This window comes from Pinus tabuliformis, chromosome 5_2 (genome assembly GCF_031772625.1).
Source record: "Pinus tabuliformis cultivar Carrire ecotype Pingquan chromosome 5_2, CPIR1, whole genome shotgun sequence".
Taxonomy (NCBI): Eukaryota; Viridiplantae; Streptophyta; class Pinopsida; order Pinales; family Pinaceae; genus Pinus; species Pinus tabuliformis.
In genome coordinates, this window is record NC_142306.1 from 951656346 (window position 1) to 951683511 (window position 27166).

General features: G+C 39.7%; 1 protein-coding gene and 1 pseudogene across 4 annotated transcripts in view; both read right to left on the reverse strand.

Moving 5' to 3' along the window:
- Nucleotides 1–27166, reverse strand: part of LOC149162412 (protein DJ-1 homolog B-like) — a 143069-nt gene that overhangs the window by 79214 nt on the left and 36689 nt on the right. The window lies entirely within an intron of this gene.
- LOC149162413 (small ribosomal subunit protein uS13z/uS13y/uS13x pseudogene) lies at nucleotides 14263–14795 on the reverse strand (annotated as a pseudogene).

Consider the following 27166-nt stretch of genomic DNA (forward strand, 5'->3'; position numbering starts at 1 on the left):
TGGCCACCTGAGTCAGCTATTATGTACCCTCGCCCATTTGTCATGATTGTATATTTGAAGGTGGGCCTTCAAATCCTGAAGGTATGGCTTTCATTATGTAGTTGGGCATTTTTGTATACTTATCATGGACACTTATAAGTTCTAGGCATGGATTAGTGGGGGAATTCAGCGAAAAGAATGAGCTTGGTTTGCACTCTTGTCCCCTTGTCCAACTTGGTGGTTAACCTTGTATCCTAGTCCCATGGGATCTCCTTTATTGGCTACTAACTTTAGGAGCGACACTGCATAGGAAATCGTGATTTTTTGCGTGGTCCTGCCTCCCGAAACCAGATACATCACTCCCCTCCGCTCATTGTAACCCCTTTCCACATATTTCCTATCTGGGTCCACATTTGTCCATTGGGTCCACAAGGAGTTAGTCTCCCCCTACCCATTTCCATGCTTTGGGTTGGGCCTAGAACGATGCCCCAGAGGTTGATGCAACAAAAAAGAAAGTAAAAACCATAATTTGGCCACTCTCAACAGGAAATGTACCATAACATGCAAAAGATGGTCAAAACATACAAATTTTGCACGTGGGAAAAAGCCAACATGAGCTCTACCCCCCTATCATTATGGCCATCACCCTAGTTCCTAGAGCCCCTATAGTGGCCCCCCCTACATAATTAAGGAACCCATAATTGTCCCAACCCCTGGTGGGCGATGAAATACCCAACCTTATGTTGAAGAATGTAACTAGTGTCGGTCTTCATAATTGAATTTGGGTCATAAGAAAGAAAAGATAATTTTTTTATAAAAGAAAATTTTTATTGACTTATTAAAGCATGGGTTTCATGCTTGGGTCAATGGTCAATAGGTCAAAGCACCCATTGACTTCTCTAGGATTTTTGTTTAAGTCAAAGTCAAACTTATTATGTAAGAAACCCTTCTTGGGTTCGTGGAGTCAAAGAAATAAATTTATTTTGTCATGTCAAACCCTCCATCCATCAAGTCAGCCACAAACTTCACCTTCTACAAGTTGGCTTATCCTATTATTCATGTCGGCTCATTTACAAGCAGAAACAACTATATATACCCTAGTGAACTCGACCTAACCTGAAGCAGAAATAATTCGGATATTACAGAACAACGAAGTTAGGAAAAGGACAGCGAAACCACAGGACCGAGATATCATTACAGGACCGAAGTATTGAGTACAAGAGATGAACTCTATCACAGGTTTGAAGTATCTATAATTGCAGGAGTCAAAGTCTCTATGGTTACAGGAAGTTGAAGTTTCTAGAATTGCAGGAGATGTCAAGAAGGATCAAAAAACTTGAAGATCTGTTTTGGAAGAAGAATACTTCAAAGGCTGACTTGATGGATGGAGAGAGGTTTAAGTCAAGGGTCTAGGATGGTCTTGTTAGGTCCCTATAATACTAGTGATGCCCCCATTAATATTGTAGTTGTATCCCTTATTAATATTGTTGTGCCCCTATTGTCCCCATATTGTTATTATTGTGCCCCATAGAATCCCTCTATTGTTATTTTTGTGCCTTTATATTATTATTGTTAGGTCGGCTTGGCTATATTGTGACCCCTTAGACTCCTATATATAGAAAGGAGGTTTTGTCATTTGAATCATCGAAGAATTGTTATTTGTGTAATGTAAAGGAGGTTGCCCCCTCGAAGAGGCTGAATTCTAAGGCGTTGATCTATCTGAGCTGGTTTCATAACATTTGGTATCAGAGCTTTGGATTCTAGGGTTTCGCTGCTCCAAATAGGTCATTGTGGCATTTTCGCTATAACATTTTTTCTGTGGCGTTTCAGAAGAGAAAGAAAAAACCCATTTGAGAAGAAATCACACTAAACCTCGGGTCCGAAATTCAAAGCTTTTCGCGCTATATTTGCGGAGATATGATCTGCGGAAGTTGGTCTTTTTGCAGACTCCTGAATTACATTCCAAACAGGTGACCTGGGGAAAATCGTCATAAATTTCTCTCTGAGCATCGGATTGAAATTTTTTAAGAAGGTACAGAGAGAGGACAGACTGCAGTTTCTTGTATATATTTTTCAAAGCCAAAGGTCGAAACAGTGACACGTGGCACTTCATACAAGTTCGCTCTTCTGGAAAGGTCTATAATCAGGTCATCTTGGGAGATTGTGCATAACTCTTCCTTGGAGAATCCAATTTGGATCAAACTAGTGGCATTGGAAAGAGGACGCAGAGGGCTACTACAGGTCGCAATTTCAGAACTGGATGATCCGAAATTACAGAGATACATCAGATTCAATATCAAGCTCCTACAAAGTGAAAAAAGGTGTGTAGTTTTTTTTTAATTTTTGCATAAGCTTGGTTTGAAAAATTAGTTTGAAGGAATTCAAAGGGCATAGTAAAGCATTATTATCGGTAATTGATGCCCCGAGGAAAGAAAATGCAAACACCTAGTAAGCAACCTGAAAGCTCTAGCATGACTCATGAAGAAGAGGAAGAAATGCAACATGATATATCAAAATTACGAGACCAAGTGCAACAAGTGTCACTTGCACAAAAGGTAACAGAATCTAAGATGGATGGTTTAAAGAAAGATGTAGAAGCTAAGATGGATGGTTTAAAGAAAGGTGTAGAAGCTAAGATGGATTGTTTAAAGAAAGGCGTAGAAGCTAAGATGGATGGCATGGAAGCTAAGATGAATGGCATGGACGCTAAGATGAATGGCATGGACGCTAAAATGGATGGCATGGATGATAAGATGGAAGAATTGAAGATAGATTTGAATAAGTTGCTACAAGAAATGGTCACTGATGGTGAAATGGTAGTAAAGGAAACTCATGATGAGAACAAAAGAAATGTTAATCATGATTCCATAGACTCTAATGTTGGATCGAAGACCCACTATATTCCAAAAATCGATATGAGGAAGTTTGATGGCAAGGATCCCGCAACATGGATATTACAAATGGAGCAATTTTTCGATCTCAATAATGTGCAAAACACACAAAAGGTAGGTATTGCAACTTTATATTTGGAACCAAATCAGTTTGTATGGTATCAATGGCTTTGCTCTTGTAAACAAATTATCACTTGGGCAATTTTTACGGAAGAATTGATAGCACATTATGAAGATACAAAAAGCAACACTTTTTTAGCCAATTGAGAAGTCTCAAACAAAAGGGTTCAATAATGGAGCACATTGAGGAATTCCAAAAATTGAACATAAGGGTAAAAAATATTCTAGAGGAGCATAGGATTGATGTGTTCATAGGGACTTTAAAGGATAATATCCAACATGATGTTCGCCTTTGGGAACCTGATTCATTAGAGAAGGCATTCAGGTTAGCAAGAAAAATGGAAAGCAAAATTATGGCAACCAGGAAGCATACCACTCACAACTATAAAGATGGAAGTGTTGTTGCCCCTAGCCTTCCACAACCTATAAGATGGACACCACAACAATTGGAAAAAAAAGAGCAAAAGGGCTACACTAAAGGTTATAAGTGTGCTGAAAAGAAATTATTCTATATAGATTGTGAAGAGGAAGAAGAAAATGAACAAGAAAGGTCAAAATAAGAGGATATACTCCAGGAACAAAGCCTAGATAAAGAAGAAATGAATCTGACCATATCTTGTAATGCATTGGCTGGAATTACCACTCCTCAAACCATCAAGATAGAAGGACAAATCAAGAAGAAAAAGGTCATAGTGTTGATTGATTCAGGAAGTACCCACAATTTTATTCATTGTAAGTTAGCAAAAGAATTGAATTGCTTTCTATATCCAACACCAGAGTGTCAAGTGATGGTTGCAAATGGAGGAACGATAAATTGCTCTGGAAAGTGCCATAATATCAAGCTATCCATGGGAGAATATGTATTGAAAATCCCAATGCTTTCCATTCCAATGGGAGGTGCTGATGTTGTACTAGGAGTCCAATGGCTACAATCCTTGGGTACAATAGCTTTTAACTTTCAAGAACTTTTCATGAAATTTTATGCGGAAGGAAAGGAAGTTGAATTAAGGGGTATTGCAAGGAAACCGGGAAAGATAATAAGCTCTAACGGTATGACAAAGCTTCTAAAAAAGGAACAACGAGGTGTAATTGCACAATTATGTTCGCTAGATGTTTCCACATCAAAATCATCTATTTCTCCAAATCTCCAAAAAGTCTTGGACAATCATTCCAAGGTATTTGAGACTCCCAAAGGTCTCCCACCTATTTGTGATCATGATCATGCTATTCATTTGATTCCAGAAAGTGTTCCTCCAAACATCAAGCCGTACAGATATCCCTATGCCCAAAAGAGTGAAATTGAATGTATGGTTGCAGAAATGCTTGAAGCTGGTATAATTCAACCTAGCCAAAGTTCTTTCTCTGCTCCAGTAGTATTGGTGCACAAGAAGGATGGATCATGGCGCATGTGTCCAGATTATAGGGAGCTCAACAAGCTCACTATTAAAGATAAGTTTCCTATTCCTGTCATTGATGAATTATTGGATGAATTGCATGGATCAATTTACTTCACCAAGTTAGATCTTCGTTTAGGATATCATCAAATCAGAATGAAGACTCAAGACATTCCGAAAACAACATTTAGAACTCATGAGGGTCGCTATGAGTTTTTGGTCATGCCTTTTGGCCTTACCAATGCACCTTCTAAATTTCAAGGTTTGATGAATTCCATTTTCAAACCCTTCCTTAGAAAATTTGTGTTAGTATTTTTTTATGATATACTAATCTACAGCAAGTCTTGGAAGGATCATGTTGAACACGTTGATAGGGTACTACAACTATTGGAGGAGAAACAATTATATGCAAAAAGATCCAAATGTTTCTTTGGAGTACAAGAGGTGGAATATCTGGGTCATATTGTATCTCATGAAGGAGTTAAGGTAGACCCTAGCAAAATTAAAGCCATTAAGGAATGGGAAATCCCCACATCCATAAAGCATTTGCAAGGATTTCTCAAGTTGACAGGGTATTATTGCAAGTTTGTTAAGAATTATGGGAAAATAGCAGCACCTCTAACAACATTGTTGAAGAAAGATGCATTTTCATGGACTCCAAAAGCAACAAAGGCCTTCGAATATCTTAAAGAGGCAATGTGCCAAGCACCGGTCTTAGCTACACCAGACTTCACAAAAACCTTTATTGTGGAATGTGATGCTTCCGGAAATGGAATTGGTCCTGTTTTAATGCAAGATGAAAGACCCATTGCTTTCGAAAGTCGTCCAATCAAAGGAAAGTATTTACACAAAGCTATTTATGAGAAGGAAATGTTGGCAATACTACATGCACTTAAGAAATGGCGACCCTACCTAATGGGAAGACACTTCAAGGTAAAAACGGATCATGATAGCCTTAAATACTTTTTAGAACAAAGATTATCCTATGAAGAACAACAAAAATGGGTCACAAAGATGTTGGGTTATGACTTTGAAATCATATACAAAAAGGGAAGCAAAATGTTGTGGCAGATGCACTCTCAAGAAAGGATGAGGATGTGGAAGCATTGTTGTGTGCCATTTCTATTATCCAACCAGATTGGATAAACGAAGCAAGGGAGGAATGGAAGAATGACGAAAAAGTGTGGGAACTTATTCGAAAGTTACAACAAGATTCCAGTACATCTGATACATTTAGCTGGAAAATGATTCGTTATGGTACAAAGATCGCTTATACCTCTGTAAGAATTCCCAACTCAAACAAAATATTCTTCTGGAATTGCACGCTTCTCCCTTAGGAGGGCACTCAGGATTTTTAAAAACTTACCACAGGGTTAAGAAGGAATTTTTTTGGGATGGCCTTAAATCGGATATTCAAAAGTTTGTGGCGGAATGTTTGGTATGCCAACAAAATAAAGCTGAAACAATTAAGACACCAGGTCTATTACAACCTTTATCCATTCCAAGCCAATGTTGGGAGGAGGTTTCAATGGATTTTATCACAGGTTTACCCAAGTCTGAGGGAAAGAGTGTCATCATGGTGGTAGTTGACAGACTTACCAAGTATGCACACTTTTGTGCATTATCACATCCATTTAAAACCAGTACAGTTTCTACGACATTTATGGAAACAATTCAAAAGCTACATGGAAACCCAAAGATTATTGTAAGTGATAGAGATCCCATTTTTACAGGAAATTTTTGGACAGAATTATTTTCTTGTCTTGGTACTCAGTTAGCTCATAGCTCATCTTATCATCCTCAATCTGATGGGCAAACGGAGATAGTAAACAAATGTTTGGAAGGATATCTTCATTGCTTTGTATCTGATAAACAGACACAATGGGTCAAATGGTTGCCTCTGGCTGAATGGTGGTATAACACTTCCTTCCATACTGCAACAAAAATGACCCCATTTATGGCACTTTATGGATATCAGCCACCATCCATCACATCATATTTAAGAGAAAATTCTAAGGTTCAAGCAATGGAACATCACATTGAGCATCAACAACAAGTTCTCCAACTCTTAAAGGATAACCTCGTGTTGGCACAGAATAGAATGAAACAATAGGCAGATCAACATCGCAGTGAAAGAAGTTTTGATGTAGGTGATTGGGTATTCCTACGGCTACAACCATATAAACAAATGTCCCTCAAGCAAGCTAAGAAGGAAATTGTCACCAAAGTATTATGGTCCGTACAAGGTGTTGCAAAAGATTGGTACTATGGCATACAAATTGGAGCTTCCTGCAGCTTCTTGAGTGCACCCAGTTTTCCATGTTTCATGTTCAAAGAAGGTTATAAGCGACAAACACCCAGTTCAAACAATATTGCCAAAACTTGACGAGGAAGGAAAAATTATATTGGAACCGGAAGCAGTCATAGAAACAAGAACTCGACAACTACGAAATCGATCCATTTCAGAGTATCTCATCAAGTGGAAGAACTTATCCGCTGAAGATTCCACATGGGAGGATGAGAATTTTATACAGAAGCATCCAGAACTACTCAAGCATTGAGGACAACACTTTTTTGAAGGAGAGGGGCATGTTAGGTCCCTATAATACTAGTGATGCCCCATTAATATTGTAATTGTATCCCTTATTAATATTGTTGTGCCCCTATTGTCCCCATATTGTTATTACTGTGCCCCATAGAATCCCTCTATTGTTATTTTTGTGCCTTTATATTATTATTGTTAGGTCGGCTTGGTTATATTGTGACCCCTTAGACTCCTATATATAGAAAGGAGGTTTTGTCATTTGAATCATCGAAGAATTGTTCATTTGTGCAATGTAAAGGAGGTTGCCCCCTCGAAGAGGTTAAATTCTAAGGCGTTGATCTATTTTTTATATCTTTTTGTGAGTTGGTTTCATAACAGGTCTCAATTTGATTTTGATACTACTAAGGAAGAGTTTGACTAGGTTTTCCCCTCCTTAGGGGTTTTTCCCTGGCTGAGTGCCTACATCTGGTGTTCATTATGTTTTTGGCATTTATTTGATGATAAGAACACTAATATAATCAACATAAAACAAATACAATATCATAAGTAAATGTCAAATCAGAGAAATCAAATATAAATGTTGCCCTAATGAATTTCTCAACACCTTAAAGGGGGTGTTCACTTCTATATCGTTCACATCATGCTCTCATCCCTTGGAGCCCCAAGAAGTTATAAGATAAAAAGGCAAAGGCATATGAAGGGTGGAAATATAAAGGTTGGGGTAACTCATGTACCACGATTGCTCCCTCCTACATTTATACACCCAAGTATGGGCTTCCCTCACCATAGCTACCCTTGTACCATGGCATGTGGCTTGGAGCCTTCCCCCGATGCCCCACTTTGTTCCGTCATTATATCACATGACACCTACCATATGACGGATGTACCATGGACTTGTCACTTCCCTAGAGGTTGAAACCACCTAATAGGGTCCTTGATTAACCTCCTTCTTGAACTTCGAGACACTTGTACACTTTAAAGCCCATTATGGAAGGGCATGTCACTATGAAGTGCCCACTTGGTCCCACGATTTGTAAGCTCATTTGCTCAATTGCACTAATGAATTGTTGTACTGGAAGGTGAGGAGATACATTGGATCTTATACAGGATTGCAGATGGGTCTTCATCATGAGGTTTGGTCTCCCTATATGGGGTCCAAGCCCTCCAAAGAGTCATATTGGCATTTGTAGGGTGTGTGCTGAGAGCCATTGGCCTCCATTATAGTAGAGAGCAAATAGCCATGCCATGGGATCCTTCAACACCAGTCATTGCCCGCTCGTGCCGCACTTATTTGATAATGATGATGCACCTAGACCACCTTGCCCAACTGGCTACACACTTGTACCACACACTTAGCAGTTGATCCAGGGCACATATGGGGTTTTGTCTCACCATTGCAGACAAGGGAGGGCTTGCATCATTGTTCTAGCCCTTGTAGATGGGATACATGCTTGTTCGATTCAGTTGGAGATCCATGAGGATGCTTTTGTGCCCCAACAACCACTTGGGGGCACCACAGGTCATTTGCTTGGAGATTAAGGGGACACCCTCTTCATCACTGTTATTGGAGCCCTCCTACTGATTATGGCACATGAGGGACTTCATTTGGCCTTCCAACAACCCTTCTAGCTATCTTTTTATCATTTCATCCCTCTTCATAGGCTAATTATTCTTATTGTGGAGCGATTTGGTGGGCTTGTCACCAAAAGTATTGTTATTTTGCATATTATTTTATTTTAGGGGTATTATTAGTCCTAATTAGGCCATTCGAACCCCTTAGAGGATTGTATAGATAGAAGAGAGGCATTCTCTCTCATTCATCATCACTTGGATTTGGGATATATCTTTCTAAAGATTTCGAACTGGCAATTTATGGAATGATTTGGATGATTAAATGCATTTTGATGTGTGGAATATTTTCACTATCTCTCTTGGAGCTTCTATTTGGCAAGTTTATGGATGGATATACTTTTTTTGTCATGTAAGTGCTCTTTTCATGTGAATTTCATAATGTTTCATGTCTAATGTATGGAATGCTATGTCATGATTTTACTTGTGCCCTAAAAATTAATGTGAATTTATGAAACACTTGTAATCTTGGCTTGTTGCATATGTTATTCATCTTGGCAAGAAGAACAAATTTTCCTAGGGGTAGGTTGTGCACCTTTTACCTTGAAACTCCATCAAATATTGCATATCGAAGTATAAAAGTCTAAAGTTGTTGTGAAGTTGCATCCACAGAGAGCGTAGTTGCTTCTTTAGGCCTCCTTGAAGAGCGAAGTTCCTAAATCTTGATCATTTTGACTCCAATCTTCCCAATAGCCAAGCACTGGTCCTAGATCCTTGGTGATCACATTAACTTAACGAAATATCATTATTTCACCTCTTTTCTTCCTCTTTTCTTCGTCCCCTAAGGATAAGGAGATTTTCTAGGGCTTGGTGTGAAAGTTTAGGGAGACGGAATTTTAGGATTTCGTCCTGACAAGTTTCTTCATTTATGTCTCCTCTAGGCATCCTCCAATTTTGAACAAATTTCGATGGTGGAATTTCAAATAAATTAATGCCCCAGCTATCACACCAAGAGGGATCATTGGATGAGCCTTTACCACGGTATATCTCTCAACCCTTGGTCTCTTATAGTATTTCTCTCAAGGGGTTTTTCATGGAAAGTCACCCTAGCTTCTCCCAAAGCTCACACTTTAATTGAATCTTTCCATTGAATGAGCCATCCTTGCCTCACTTTGAACCCTAGTATAAACACATCAATCACAAGTGAGGGATTTTGGAAGTTTTGATCTTAGGCATTCATCATTTTTTAATATTCCTAAGCCCAAGGTCATCCTTCATAGGTCTTTCTTGGGGAGCCTTTCAGCTTTTCTTTAAGTATTTGAACCATTAATTGAGCCTCTCCTTTGAATGGGCCTAGGAAATCATGTTATACCTTGCCATTGATCCTATCATTCAAGTGATTTCCTCCATACCAGGACTCCTCCCATCGGTGAAAGTCTGTAAAGAGCAAGGGACATCAACTAAGGTGATAGTGGGTCCTTGTCCCATTGTTGTCACTTGGTCTAGTAGTAGTCTCTTTGGAACCCCTCCTAGGACCCCTGCTAGATTGAGCGGTAACAGGTCCACAAACATCAGAGTGGATTAGGTCCAAGATTTCCTTGGATCTTGAGTCACTGCTAGGGAATGGCTTCTTCACATTTTTACCAAGGGCACACCTTTATAAACTCCATGTTCTTCCTTTAATTGAGGCATGCCAATAAGAATTTGACTCAAGGATGGCAATATTTTGTAATGGAGATGGCCATACCTTCTATGCCATAACTCACAAGGATTGATGTCCAAATGTACTAAAGCTTGAGGAGGAGGAGTTAGAAGTCTATACAACCTCCCCTCACGAATCCCAATAGTCCTTGCATTTTATATACTAGATCCCTTTGCCCAAACAATTACTTTGCCATCAATAAATGCTACCTTGTCTCCTTTATCTTCTAAACAAGAAATAAAAAGAAAATTCTTTTTCAAACTTGGAACATAAAGGATGTTGTTGAGATGAATGTTCCCACCAGATTCCAGCTCTATGGAGGTAGATCCAATCCCTTTGACTGAATAGCTATTTTTGTCTCCAAGTTCGACTTTGTGAGAAGAGCTTCCTTTAGATAGGGTATTGAGATGTCCACGTTCACCTATCATATGCCTTGAAGCTCCACTATCGATTACCCACGTGCTTTCATCTTCAAATGAACCTATAAGTGCAGAGTAGAGACTTCCATCCTTGATTTCTTTAGATAGTTTAGAGATGAAGTTGGTGATGTATCCTTTGATGAATTCAAAGGGACTTCTTAGAGTCTTGAAACCTTCCTTCATGTACCTTGTCATTGAAAGAGAGAAAAAATAGTTGCTTCAAAGATGTCTTCAAAAAACATTTCCAACAAACTATGATCTTCAAGCTTTCTTCCTTTAACTTAGCTTTGATACCATATTGAGAAACCAAGTGATAGATAGTTTAATGCTTGATTCCTCTTACTTGATAATTACTTGTGAATGTTAAATGTCTTCTTATTAATTTTAAGTTCTCTTCATCAAGCAATTATACAAAACCTCAAAGCATAAAGATCATAAAGAGACAAAGAACACCAAACATTAGGCTCCAATCCAAGGCAAAACCCCACAAGGGGGAAACCCATGAATCCTTCTCTTATAGAATCAGATCAAAATGAGATATCCAAGACCCAAGGCCAAGATCAAAACTGCCACAATGATCCAAGTCAACCCTCCTCCAAATCTCCTCCAATCAATTCAAAGTCACCAAAAGTCAATGTTGGTCAAACTCTTTGAAATCTGGTCAAATGACAGAAAATTTCGGTCTTGCAATATAGGTCGAATTTCAGCCCTGTAATAGCTTTAGAAAGCCGTAGAAAAAATTGCACATGTTGTTGAAAATTGTAGCTAGCGTCGGTCTTCATAATGTAATAAAAATGCAATTTTTATCATTTATTATATTCATTATTATTATTTTATTTTGGTCAAAGCATGTTCTTCATGCTTATAGAGTCAAAAGAGTCAAAGAAAATTTATTATGAGTCAAAAGGAAATGTGTTTGAGTCAAGTACCATTTGGAATTTTGTAAGAAAAAGAATTTTGAATTTTTATTGAGTCAAAGTCCACCAAAATGTACAAGGCGACCCTCCTTGGAAACAAGTCGGCTTAGTCCTCCAAGAGCCACCTATTCGACCTCTTGGACAGATATATTTAGAGGACAATTCGATCACTTTGAAGGACACTCACTCATCATCATCATATACATCTTCGACACCCAATGAAGGATTAATATATCAAAAGGAGAGAAAGAGCTAGCACATGTGGAGGAATTTCTGTGAAAGAAGGACGAATTTCAGAGCTTGTTGCAGGCCCGAAATTTCAAGAGCGAAATTTCAGGAAAGTGACTTGGAGGAGGGTTGGGCTTTGTGTTTTTGATGGCAGTTCTGATCTTGGTCTTAGTCTTGGATATCTCATTTTGATCTGATTCTATAAGAGAAGGATTGTTGTTGGCTTTCCCCCTTGTGGGATTTTTCCCTGGCTTGGAGCCTAATTTCTGGGGTCTCTTGTGCATTATGTTCTCTATATTTTGCTAATGTGTAATCGCTTGATGACATAACTAAACAAGTAAACACTAAGAAAAGAATGCATATCAGTCACAAGTGATTACCACAATAAGAAATTCTATCATCTATCTGAATTTCAAACATGTGAGCAGAACTAGGGTAGAAAACTCGTCTTCTCTCTCTCCTTTGACTGCGGCTGTCTTTATCTTCTTGTTTGTCATAGAAATCGATGTGATGTGATAAGTGAATGAATGATCTTCCAAGAGGCCGAGTTGACTTGTATATATAGTTGTTCAAGAGGGTTGAATGGCTACCACATAGGCCAACTTGTCCAAGGAGGGTCAGCTTGGTCTTGTGCTGACTCTTTGACCCAAAATAAGAAATTATTTTTCTTTTCTTACAAAAGTCCAAATGGGACTTGACTCAAATACATTTCTTTTTTATTCATAATAAATTATTTTTCTCTTTTGACTTTATAAGCATGAAGAACATGCTCTGACCAAAAATAAATAATAATAATAATAATGAATATAATAAATATTTTGATGATGAAATTACAATACATTATGAAGACCGACACTAGTTACAATTTCAACACGAAGCAACATCAATGTTTTGAGGATTTGGATTAGGCCTACTTTGAGGTTGTACCTGGGATTTGTCCTTCTTTTGAGATGCAGTGCCAAAGCTTGAACTTGCTTGGGCTTAGTCAACATCTCTTCTAGAATATTGCAAACCTTTAAACCTTCAATTGCTCTCCACAACCATGATCAATTCAGCTTGATCATCAGTATCATCAGTAGGGATTTGATCAGGTTCTAGATGGAAGTAGGTATCTCCAAGCAAGATATTAAATGAAGCGCCATCATTTATGACATCCAGGTGCTCAGGGGCTTCTTCCTCCTCCACTTGATTGTATGGACATTCTTCTTGAGTGTGGTATTCCTCACATACTTCGCACTAGGGAGACTCCTCTTGACCCACCAAATTGGTTGGGGCAAGGGTGTTTGGAACACTCTATTGATTAGCATGGTCTCCTTCAAGTACCTTCTTCTTGAAAGATTTTTCTTTATTGAATTGTGGTTTAGGAGGAAATTTTAGCGAGATCACCTCTCTCTCTCCATCATGGCCAATTTGTTAATCAATGACATTTGTCCTTGCATCAACTCATTAGTAACTTTATCAATTTTTGGGCAAACACTTGTATGGAAAGATCCACTTGGGTGCTAGGATTAACTTTAGGTTCATTTCAAGCCCTAAGATAGCAGAATAAATCAATCCCAACAACATTTAAATTTTGCTCAATTTCAGCAACTAAGATTTTTGCTTCTACCAAGGATTTAGGCCCTTTTTCTCGGAGAGCATAAGTCAAATGTTGTTCACACCTAATCCTCAGCGGTTGGGTAAACTGGAACGTGAACAGTCATCAAGAAGATGAACTGATCCGTCTCATTTATGTATATAAACAATAGTTCTCTAATGAAATAATCAATCAGTTTTCTTCTGCCCATTCTGGAGTTACCCTGGCCTGACATGGTATCAGAGCGCAGGTCCCAGATTCCTTGTAACTCCCTTATCTTTGTCCTGAGCGCTCCTCTGTCCTGAGCGTTGCTCTGTCATGAGCGCTGCATCTGTCCTGAGTGTCATTAATTCTCTGCGCATCGGTTAAAAGTCATTGATTGTCCTGCGCTCCATTGATTCGCTGCCTCTCCACACCTGATGCACCGGCTCTGCAACAGATCATTGAGGACGTTGTGGAATTCCGTTGAGGAGATTTCATCGAGGACGTTGTGGAATTCCGCTCCACCTCCGACTGTCTCTGCCGTTGGCTCTACGACCTGGCCTTGTTGCGAACAGCATTGTAGAGAGAAAGCGGGGATGCCGAGGTATTTAATTCAATATGTTTTGTTATAGATTGCCTAAGCAGGCTTCCAAGTCTACTTGCAAAAGCCATTGTGCCCCTTTAACATGCAAAACCCAGAAATGCTAATCGACCCTCAGCACGATTACTTCACTTAGAAATCACCGAACTGAGACCAGGACGAAACCCTGCTTAAACGCTCGTTGTCGGAATCTATTTCTCCCGTCTTGTATCGGGCATACACTTCCTCCACGAGCCCCTTGCCGGATTCGAAGCCGTCCTGCTGGTTTTCTACACCAGTGAAGTCAAGAGCAGAGGTAGTAAGCCTCTGCTTGTCTGCGCCACTCCGATCTATCTATGCTCAACGCTTTTTTGAGACACCAACAGTCTTTCCCCTGCGACCAGTGGTCTTTGTGTGCTGTCCACGCACCCGAAGGCCCCAGTAGTGACGAAGACCGCGGTGGTTCCTGATCTTCTTCAAGCGTTCCAAGTCATCCCTGAGTTTCATGTCAAGAGCATTGGATACCACCTGAGTGGTTCGGCCATCCTTGATATCTTTCTGTCTGTTTAAAAAAAACCAATCTGGGATCTTGAATTGTTTAGGATTCGCGACAATTATCATCAGGTTCTCAAGCTCAAGTGCAGAAAGTTCACCAGCTCTCTTGTTCATATCAACATCGGCCTTCTTGCATACAAGGTTGGCCAAACGCCGACCAATTCCCTTGATAGAAGTCAGGGCAAACATGATCTTCTGTCGCCCATCAACATTGGTGTTGAGGACACGAAGAATGTGTTGAAACTCCTCATTTGCAATCAAAGACATTTTCGCAGAACGCGAGAGCCTCAACAGTCGCCAGTAACGCTGGGTATTACGAAGACTGCTAGGGCTTTAGTATTATGCAATTGATTTTTAACTTCAGTGTATATTTATGATGGCGGTTTTGGTATAGCGTTGAGCAGTTGAGTCAAAGTATAAACGTTTGTTGAATTCATGATATTAAGCAGTTTATATGATTCAAAGCGTTTGTATATCATTCAAAATATTGCGGTGTTTCCAGAATGTTTTGTAGTATTGCATGATATATTGAAGTGATCCCTTGCGCATTTTTTCAAAACATAGTAGTATTGCAGTGATATGTACAATGAAATGCTGATGCTTTTAGCAAATATTAGAGGGATTTGAAGGCTGTAACGTAAGGATTTTTTTAGCAGAAGTAATTTTTTACAGAATGCATTCAATCATCTCTATGGTAGGAATAGTTCTCACTGGCAAGGAGAACTATTCTGAATGGTCTCGGATGGTAAAACACACCCTCATCTACAATGAGTTGTGGAAAGGAGTGTGTGTCGGAGAAGAAGACAAAGACCCTGTGCAGCCTACATCAGATAAAGAACTTGTCATTTGGGAAAACAAGAACAGCAAAGCCTATGCATTGATCGCAGCATCTGTAAATGAAGAAGTAAGTCGTCATATTTCATCTTATTCCACTGCCTTTGAAGCTTTACAAAAGCTGAAAGAACTCTATGATTCACATTCTGCACTTGAAGTTGTTCAGCTCATGATTAAACTCTTCACTCTTGAACTGAAAAATAATGATCCTCTTGCTCTTGCATCTGAAGTAAAGTCTATAATGCATGATATTAAATCCACTAAGGTTGAGATGGATATCCCTCTTATTGCCTTTCTCAAAGCACTCTATCCTGATTCCTACCTACTCCAATTATCTTGAGTCATTACAAGCAAATGGAAATCTTAAAGATATAGCCTTTGACTCTCTTGTGAAAAAGTTTGCTGAAAGAGAGAAAGCCTTTGGAAAGAAGACAGTCCCTGAATCTTCTGAAGAGACTGTTTGCCTTGCTCATAAAGAAAAGCATCCTGCTCAAGATTCTACAAGAGGAAGAGGTGGACGAAGAGGAAGAGGAAGATACTTCAGAGGCAGGGGGGGCAGACATTCTCAAGGAGAAAAGGCAGATCTGCATTGCATTCGCTGCAAACGAAATGGATCACATGATGCTTCTACATGCAAGCTACCATGGGACAAAATTGAGCAGAGAAGAAATCAGCAGAAAGGTAAAACTGATGATACAGACAAAGGTAAAGCACCTGAATCCGCTCACTATATTGAGGCACAATGTAACATTGGAGTAAATGAAGATTTGTTTAATGCTTCACTTGCTTCTTCGAAAAATGATTGGCTGCTTGATTCAGGAGCAACCTGTCATATGACTCATAGGAAAGATTTTTTTGAAGATTTCACTGACAATGTTGATGGAGCAGTATACTTTGCAGATCAGTCAAAAATCAAGCCATCATGGCTTGGCACAATCAGGCTTAAATTGCCTGGACTTCCAGACTTTCTTCTGGACCATGTTCTATATCTCCCACAGCTCAAGAGAAACTTGCTGTCCCTGTCCCTGGTCCACATCCGCCAGCAAGGTCACTCCATTCATATGTTTGATGGCAAGCTTGAGGTAAGAAAGGCATCTGACCACTCACTTGTCATGAGGGGTATAGAAGAAGAAAGACTTCTTAAACTGCAAGGAACCTCTGCTCATGCACAACATTTCTCATATATTTCTCATCATGAAGAAGGTACACTTCCGTCAAGTTTATTATGGCATGCTAGATTTGGACATTTAAACTATGATAGTCTCCACTTGTTGAAGAAAAATGGTGTTGTTGGTTTGCCTACAATTCCTAGAAAACATAAGCAATGTGATGCTTGCATTCTAGGAAAGCATAGCAAACAGTCTTTTCATGATTCACATTCAAGAGCACATAGGAAGCTTGAACTCATTCATTCAGATTTATGTGGTCCAATGCCTGTTCCTTCTGCAAATGGAAATAAATATATCATGACATTTATTGATGATTACACCAGAATGTGTTGGGTTTATTTATTGAAGAACAAATCTGATGCTTTTCAAACATTCAAGAATTTTCATAAGTGGATTGAAAATGATGCACAATCTCATATTGGGTCTATTCGCACTGATAATGGAAAAGAATATACATCAAATGAATTTGAAAACTATCTTCGCCAACATGGGATCAAACATCAAACAATTGTACCTTATAATCCCCAACAGAATGGTGTAGCAGAAAGAATGAATAGAACAATCTTGAATATGGTACGATCCATGCTTTTCTTCAAAAATGTAAAGATAATGTTTTGGGCTGATGTTGTTCTATATGCTGCATATATAAAGAATAGATGTCCATCTAGTGCTATAAGAAACAAGACTCCTTATGAATTGTGGTATGGACATGTTCCTTCGGTAAAACATCTCAGGATTTTTGGTTCCACCTGTTATGCTTTAATACCAAAGGTACATAGAAACAAACTTGGTGCTAGAAGTCGTAAGTGTATCTTCCTGGGGTATTCAAACACCTCTAAAGCATACCCTCTCTATGATGAAGTAAATAAAAAGTTTGTTGTATCTAGAGATGTCATTTTTCTTGAATCATCCAAATCTGACAGTGTTGTTGAGCGGCAACTTGATCGCTTGGATAGATTCACAAAAACGAAATCATTTCAAGAGTTTGATAATCAGATTCCACATCTTGAAGGGGGGATTCCTATACTAGATCAACATGTGGAATCTTCTTCTGAAGAACAATCTCCCTTGCATGAAACTCCAACACCGGATGATCCTTTAAGTGATGTAATTGATAGAATTGGGAGACTCAATCTTGATTCAGTCCCAACTCAATCAACAGAGCAGCCTGGACCATCTCACAAAGGTCCCCCAAAGTGGCTGACAAAGACACTTGAAAGTGTTCATCCTGATGAAATTGGAAAAACAGGAACCAGAAATACAAACCGACAAGATGGAGGTGATGTAGATAACTCTAATTCACCTGTTGATATGGATGTTACTTATGATTGTGAATTGAACTTGTCTACAGATTTTGAACCAACTTCCTTCAAAGAAGCTGCTTCTCATGATGAATGGAAAGAAGCGATGCAGAAGGAGTATGATGCCCTCATAAAGAATGGCACTTGGAAGCTGGTTGATCCTCCATTTGGAACCAAACCAATTGGCTGCAAGTGGGTCTACAAGAACAAATACAAAGTTGATGGCTCACTTGACAAGCACAAAGCTAGGCTTGTGGCAAAAGGTTTTGCACAGAAGGAAGGGGTCGATTATGAGGAAACTTTTGCCCCCACAGCAAAATGGGCCACCATCCGGACACTCTTTGCACTAGCTGCTCAGAACGGTTGGAAAGTCCATCAAATGGATGTAAAAACTGCATTCTTGAATGGAGATCTAAAAGAGAATGTTTTTATGTCCCAGCCTGAAGGATTTGCTGTGAAAGGACGTGAACATAAAGTATGCAAACTTGTGAAGTCCTTGTATGGCCTCAAACAAGCACCACGAGCCTGGTATGAAAAACTAACTGAGCATCTTCTGAAACTCAACTTCAAACATTTTGATCTTGATGATGCAACTTTATTTGTCAAGAAAGTTGGCAAAACAGTTGTATATCTTGTGGTATATGTAGATGATCTTTTAATGACAGGGAACAATGAAAGCTATATTGCATCCATAAAGAAAGAATTAGGAAAAAGTTTTGAAATGACTGATTTGGGCTATGTTCATTACTATCTTGGCATTGAAGTAACCCAACATCCAAAATCCATATTTCTTTCTCAAAGGAAATACATTGGAGATTTGTTAAACAGATTTGGCATGACAGAGTGCAATCCTCTTTCTACTCCAATGGAACAAAACTTGAAGCTCACATCTATTGAAGGAAAGGAATTTGAGGATGCAACAAAGTATAGACAACTTGTAGGAAGTCTCATCTACCTCACTACTACCAGACCAGACATTTCATTTGCTGTTGGAATCCTCTCCAGGTTTATGCAAAAACCCTGTGAGGGACATTGGTCTACTGCAAAAAGAGTTCTAAGGTACTTGAAGGGAACTCAAGACCTTGGAATCAAGTATACACAGGTGGACGACTTCAGCTTGATTGGATACTCTGATTCAGACTTCGATGGAGACAAAGAAACTGGGGTATCTACTTCAGGATATGCTATGAGTCTTGGATCAGGAGCTGTCTCCTGGAGATCACACAAACAATCAGTTCTAACAGATTCCACAACAGAAGCAGAATACGTGGCAGCAGCTGAAGCAACGAAAGAAATTGTGTGGCTCAGGAAAATTCTTGAAGATTTGCAGGTAAAACAAGTACAATCAACTCCACTCATGATTGATAACACCTCTGCAATAAAGTTGGCCAAGAACCCAAAGTTCCATGATCGTACTAAGCACATCAATACTAAATATCATCTGATCCGACATCATGTTGAGGCCAAAACAATCCATCTCCGTCATTGTTCCACAAATGAGCAAATTGCAGACATCTTCACCAAAGCGCTTGGAAGAGAAAAGCTTGAAAGATTCAGAATGATGCTTGGACTCACCAACATCCCTTCAGATTAAGGGGGGGAATGTTCACACCTAATCCTCAGCGGTTGGGTAAACTGGAACGTGAACAGTCATCAAGAAGATGAACTGATCCGTCTCATTTATGTATATAAACAATAGTTCTCTAATGAAATAATCAATCAGTTTTCTTCTGCCCATTCTGGAGTTACCCTGGCCTGACAAATGTCCATGGAGAGATCTCACATACCTATCAAGGATGGTGTCATCAGTTGGCTTGTATCACTCAGGGATCTCCTTGAGTAGATTTTCAAATCTTTGATTAAATTCCTTAACAATCTCTTTCTCAGTTTTAGTGGCTTGAAGGAATTTCTCAAGAAGGATAACTCCTTCCTTGGTTGTAGCCCATCTTTTGTTGAAGGCTTGGTGAAAGGTATCCCAATCAGTAATCCTACCTTGGGGAAAACTAAGGTACCAATCCCTAGCACTCACTTCTAAAATCAAGGAAAATAGCATCATCACTACATCCTCCTCCATGATTAGCTTAGCACTCACTACCCAGTAAAACTCATGATTGTGTTTTTTAGCAATGATGGCATGAACTTAGGCACCATTCGCAATATTTCTCAGGAAAGGGATGCGTAGCGTCAAGGGATTGGCTTACATCTAATGGCCTAAATGCAATATGGAGCCATGGTTTGTCCATGATGTTAGGGGTGGTGTTGTCTACAAAGAGACTTCTAACCACTGGTTTCTTTGGGATGATGGGGGATGTAGCCACTTCAACGACCTTTCGAGTAGTCTTCCTCTTCCTTGGAGCTATGGTATCGACAAAAGAACTACCAGGGGTATTGATTGGATTAATTTCAGGAGTCGCCAAAAGAGAATCTATTTTGTGGTCTTGAATGTCCTCTTCAAAGGGAATGAAGCTATATCTTCATATTACAAGGAGGCTGACTCAAATCCTCCCCAGAAACGATGCCAAAAGATGTTGTCTCAAAATATAGTAAGTCTTGTGAGGGGAGCTCACAAGACAAAAACTAGACTATGTGACAACACCATGAAGTGTGGCCCACTATCACCACAACCACTACCTCGTGCTCTTTAGTGCACTTTCACCATAAGGGAGGATTCCCTATATTAGGTCACCTGAAGGATATATCAAGTTCAAGGGGTATAGGTGACTAGAAAAAGCCTAGGAGAGATACTTTACTTAAGGACGAGGCTTAGCTAGCACAACAAGGCAATGCACATTCTCCAAATGGCCTAATTAGAGCACAAAGTGACCTATGATTTATGAGTAAGAAAGGTCAATAGGCTCATCTAAGATGACAAGGCCAAGAAAAGGCTAGGAATAGATGTATAGAATCAATTTATGGCACAACAAGCCTTCAGCATGCCCCAAGTTGAAGCCTAGGGCAAAACTAGGGCTTCGCTAGGGAAAAGGACGTCAACCCTAAAATGGAGAAATTGGAAACAGAAAAAGGTTTCCTTTGAGGCAATTAGCTCAGAACCAAGTGTTGAATCCCTCCACTAGGTTGTGCAGTCAACCCTAGTTGAAATAAATCCCCAACCCTAGCTAACATGTTTTCTTAAGAGGTAGAAAATCAGGTTTGGGGAAGAAAAATGAGATGTGATCAACAATGTGAATAATGCCAGTGCCTTAACCTTGGGGGATGGAGTCTAAGGGAGGTCTACTGAGGAGAAAAATAGTAAACCCTAACATTGAGTAAGGGAATATGAAACCCTAGCTATCATTTTATGAGGGAGCAAAGTCAATAAGGAGAGCTAGTTTAAAGATTCACTCATGGGATTGTCACACAAATTCTACAATGGGCAATGCATGCAATACCAATGCTAATGTTCCATAGAAAAAATTTCAACAATAACTAGCACAAAGAAAACCTAGTCAAATAACCATTCCGTCCAATAGCCACAAAATATATAGATATATCAAATACAAGGAACACTTAAAAGATAGAATGCATGAACCAATCCTTTATTGCTCCAAAATGACATCTCCAATACCAAAGAATAGCTCCATAAGCAAAAATCCATAATAGATCACATCTCCACAAGATACAAGACAAATTTTAGCTAGGTTGAAATCTCTAATAGAGCTTAATTGATCCAACAGTGATGATACAAATGAAATGAACCTAATGTCTATTTATATGAGGTTTACCTAATCTATTTTGGCCCTAATGAAGCCCCTAATCACAAGTTTGACATGTAATGAACTTGGGTTACAAGCCAACCCATTAGCCAATGACAAAATAGACCATCATAGACCACACGTGTGATTTGTTGCCTCTCTAAATGTTAATGTCATGCCCTTTTAGGGCTCCAAATGCCATGCCAAGGTGTGTTGAGGTGTCCAGATGTGTGAAAATGCCCGGATCATCCAAAATTTGAGGGATGGCCCCTCAAATCTTTATTTGGGGTGCCATCATGTGGTCCCCCTGGGTCTCCAACAACCAAATAATGCCTCCTCTCCAACATTAGGTATTACTCAAGTGCAATAAGCCCTCCCTAGTCTCTCGATGGGAGACCATCCTCAATTGGGCTCTAAATCAGCCCTTGGCCATCAGGTTGTGTGAAGGCCAACCTAGGGGCACACTGGGTCCAATGGTGTTGGTGGGCCCCAGTATTGCAGCAATAATGCTGCAACTCCTGGAACTCCCTTCTTTAATTTTATCAACCTGGTAGTTCGTAACAAACTTGGAAGCGACGGTGCTGTATGCACAAGTACTAGCTCTTGCCGCAGTTGTCACTTGGTCAGCTGGCACAAATCCACTAGGAGCTTAAGCCAACTTCTATGAGCTCTTAGAAGAAGCTTTTTAATTGATGGATGAAAGCTAACTCGAAGGAAGCTAATCTAATTGCGAAAAGAAACTGAAAGCCAAAAAGAAACACAAATCCTAGCAAACCCTAATTCTACCAGCTAGTCCTATTGACGCAAAGGAGAGCATGCAAACTACTGAAAGAGATGCCATTACTTCTATGAAGGTAAAATGCATGTGTCTAAGTTATCACTATATGAAGAAAACATCTTTTTGTATTTTTGAATAAGTTATTAGAATTATCATGCATGTGCTTTTAACTGGCTTTTTACTGTGCAGAGGTGGATCAAGGAGGAGAAATGCTTGGAAGAGGTCGGGGAGGTTCGGAGAGGGCCTAAGGGGTCCCTAACACCCTTCCAGAGAGTTTCACAAAGTTTGGCTGCCAAGAAACCGCGTTTATGAGCTTCTACAGGAAGTCTGCTGGGGTTCTACAGGATGTTTAGGATTTCTACAGGATGTTCTGTAATTTTTCTACAGGATGTTTCGAAATGGGATTTTGGAGCATGGATGGAGGGAAAAAGATGGAGGAATGAGTATGGAGGTGAAATAGGGGTGTGAAGAGGTCTAGGACTTGGTGGATGAGGCTAAGGAGCGATTGGATTTGTTCAAGGATGGAGGAAGCGATGATGCACAAGAATGTAGGAATTAGGGCAAGGTGGGGAAAGTATGGCAAATGAAGGGTAGGAATCATGGACTAAGGGTTGGAGAAGATTATTTGATGGATTATGGGTAGATAGAGCAGGATAACAGGTGCTCTGCAAGTTATTTTTCGAATTTAACAAATGAAGACTTGGAAAATCAAGAACCTAATTACCTTGACCTAATCTGACCTAGATAATAGCAAAAGAAATGGAACAGAAGTTTATTTGCACAAAATCAGATGAACTAACTATGCAACTAAGCAATCATAACCCTAAGCATGCAGTCAAAACTGATATCGAGTTTGACAACTAAGAATCCAACACTAATACTTGCATGGTGAAGCAAAACAGCGTTTTTGTGGGCAGCAAGGTCACCTTTGTCCCAACTCACGATCCCACTGAGGGAGAGGTGAGATCAGAGGTGCTTGAGCCCCTTTTTCCAAGGATCCTTTATGTTATTAATCTATCCAAATCAATCTGAACATGAAAATCTACTTTAATCATCAAAAGCAACCTAAATAACACAACAAGTTTTAAATCTAAATAGCAGATTTTACTCTAAGAATGCAGCAAAAACACATAAAGATAATCAAAGGAGGTATTGGGCGCTTGAGATGGGCCCAACCCCAAGAGCTATAGCCTCCTAAGAGTGATTTAGAGCTGGTGCAAAGCTGGAGTCATCTTTATTGAGCAAGAAAAGAAGAGTTACATCAAAACTGTCCACAAGGGAAACTTGAAAATGTGCTGAAAGCAAAGCTAATCTATTGCCTAAAAATCGAACTGCAAAATGACTATAAAATGACTAACTACTAGCTACAAATTGACTAACCACTAGCTAACCAAAATGAGGCCCTAAGCCTTCTTATTTATACAAATTGAGGACCCCAACAGTCCTCCTAAAATTTAGGGACTCGGCTGCCCAAAACTTGTAGTTAACAGCAGTCCTACTTGACTTGCTTGGCTGCCCTTGTGCTAATTGATTTGGTGGCCTTTGAACTCCGAGCTGATGGTGGAGAATTCGAGGTAAGGGCCCATAAATGAAGGGGACACCTTCCTACAAATCCTCTCCCTTGTTCTCCCACGAATTTGGCTGCCAAGTGCTCATTAAGACCTTCAATTTTGTCTCCAAATTGACCAAAAAGGCTACACAAAGCACCCATTAGACTTGTTGGCATAATGACTAACCAAATTCACTCTATTAGCATAAATATAATCAAAAACATGCAATAAACTAATGAGAATGGTGGATTAAGTCAAATTAGGAGGTTGAATGAGCCGAGCCCAAATAATTATCCATTTTTGGGGCTCATCAGGTGTCATCATGAAGAATCCTCAAAATTAGGTCGAATTTTACCAACGTCTTGGGTCCTAAAGGTACTTTGGGACATGTAACATCTTCTCATGTTGTCAAGAGGCTCTAGTCTCTCAATGTTGCATCTGCTAAGCCATATATTTCTCTAAATAGGCTTGGGTACCTGTGGAGTGGGTGCCCTATGTTAATTTTTCATAGGGCTACATTGTTCTTTGCTTTTATAATTGCATTTCTTCATTAATACATTAAGTTCACCCCATATCATCATTACATTATTCAGATCTACACCATTATTTATCAACATATGCAATTATGTAGAAAGAACAACATCATCATCATCAATGTAGCAGAATATAAAGGGACAATAGAAGAAAAACATGCACACACATAGAGACACCAGGATTGGTTCGAGACTCAGGCAAAATCCACTATGGGGAAAACCCTTGCAAATCTTCTTCTTCTTAGATCGTCATCAAATGATACAGCAAAAGAGAGTACAATGATCCATAACTTTATCTATGTAATAAAACTATGATATCCATGAAACATATCTAATCATGCTTGAAATCAAAACCCTCATACTGATGGTTGTAATGTGTTGTCACAGACTGAAGTCAACTGTTGTATACTGTTGTCACTATGCCGAACACTATTGAATATTGTTATCACTGAGCAAAGACTTCGAAATAAAGAAATCTCATCTTTGAGTCTCGGACGCATGGGAGAGGAGATGTGCAAGCGTCTATGGCAGCCCAGACGCTCCCAGGCCATTTTGTGCATCCGTCCGAGGACCAACTTACCAGATCTGCCCAAAAACCCTTGGATGCTCCCATGAAGTAACTGTGCATGCATCCGGGACAACTTGGACTCTCTCAGGACCACTCTATGCAAGCGTTCGGGGACCGACACTTCTAGATCTGCCTCTGAAACCCTGGACGCTCCCATAAGCCTCTGTGCTAGCGTCCAGGGACTAAAATTCCCTGTTTTGTGCCAGCATCCAGAAACCAGAAAACCCTAACTCAAAGTGAACCTCACGCCTGTGATTTCAGACCCTTGCGCAAACTCCTTCCGTCGAACTTGTGCAAACCAAGACAAAAGAGAAGAGAAGATAAATTGATCGAATGTGTCCAAATGAGCTTGAGGTATCTTCTATTTATAGGCTTTCCTGAGGGTCCACTTGGGGTTAAGGCTGACCCAAGCAGTTACACATGTGGTTAGGGCCGACCCATTCCATAATACATGTATGAATAAAATAATTCATAACTCAACTTCCGCTTGACCAAATTGGGTGATCTTTAGGTCGATTTTGGTCCTCTCAAAAAGAGGAATCTAATGCAATCATTATCTCAATCATTTAAGTTGTCTAAGGTGGAATTTGACCGCAGTTGCAAAAATTAACACTCCCTCTCAACTAGGGAGAATTCCACTTGCCAATATTTGACCATCAATCAATCTGCCATTTTGGAATCTTCAAGTGTCATCATGTATCATTACTGATCATCTCTGTCATGTAGTCATTGGGCCATGTCAATCTCAAGTGGCTCATCGTCATTATACATCTTGATATATCCTTTGCTTGCTCTTGCTTATCTCTTAATTGTTCCTACTCATATGCTGAACATTCTCAGATCTAGAAGAAGAAGAATTTGTTACCGGAGGGGAGCTTAAGCTACCACCCTCTATCCATCAGGTTACTACCTGGATTCTCTGTCAGCAGGCTACTAACTGGAAATATCGGCGGGGAGTCAGATCTACGACCCGCATCATCATTACAGAGCATATCATCAGGGAGCACATCTCAACCTAGAACCAGATCAGGGAGCTACTACTCATCCTGGAATCTCATGGGGGAGCTACTACTACGACCCCATTTCTAGCAATAGGATATCCAATCACACAGGGGAGCACATCTCGACCCTGGAATCTCATCGGGGAGCTCACCCTCAACCCGGAATCACATCAGGTTATCTCAACTCATCCTATTTCCTATTGATCTTCCCATCGATGACCCTGAATAGTCATGTGGTAGAACACCTGCATCATAATCACCTTGGGTTGTACACCCCAAGTACACTCTCAACTCGTTGGCCAGACGAGGAGCGGTATTCCCAACAAGCCCTGCTTGTGGGTATGATGCCAACTGGGGTATACTCTACAAAGACTAGACAGGGGAGTAGCACCCTCAACCCTATGGGTAACAAATAGGGGTCATGCCCTATTGTCCAGAGTTCCCTCAACCCTAGGAGCCCTTCTCCCTCAATTCCTCACCCTAGGAGCTCAAACAAGGGGGAGAGTTGGCTCAGTGTCCTCGATCAGCGCTGCTCTCATCATACTCATATATGGTATCATCTTGTCTCAATAGTAGTTGTTTCTTGTTCATACAGAACATCAAATCAAATATCATGTCAGAACATAAATAGTCATATAAATCACAAAAGGATACCATAATCATCCTCCCTCTCAAGGAGGTGCCAACCACAAGCCTGAGCTTGTTTCGAACAACTACACTGTCTCAATATATGAGAGTATCCTGGTCCCAACTATATATATATATATATATATATATATATATATATATATATATATATATATATGGGATTCTCTGTCATCACAATGTACCCATGTCATATCCAAATCATGCTTAAACAACTCTCTAAGGAGCTTCTGTATCCTGCCTCACAGCTAGCCATGCTAGCAGCATCATGATCAACCTTGGTCATGCTATGGACCTCTCATCCAAGATATCATGGCAGATCTCATACTAAATCAGCATCCAAATGTGCTTATCAGCAATAATCTCAAATGTTAGCAATACATCTATGTAGTCACATATCATAGGAGAAATATCTCATTCTCAAAAATAGAACACCTCATGCAGATATTTCAAAGGATGCTTGGCGACAACTCTATGTGAGTGAAGCAACTCACTCATGAATTCATTCAGGTTCTATGCACATCATATATATACAGATGGATGTTCAAAACGGAACATCAATGCTTCAATCAACAGTCGGATGCCATGTCAAGTTCAACAACATTTAGAACTTCAAATCGGAGTATCCAAGGATTTGC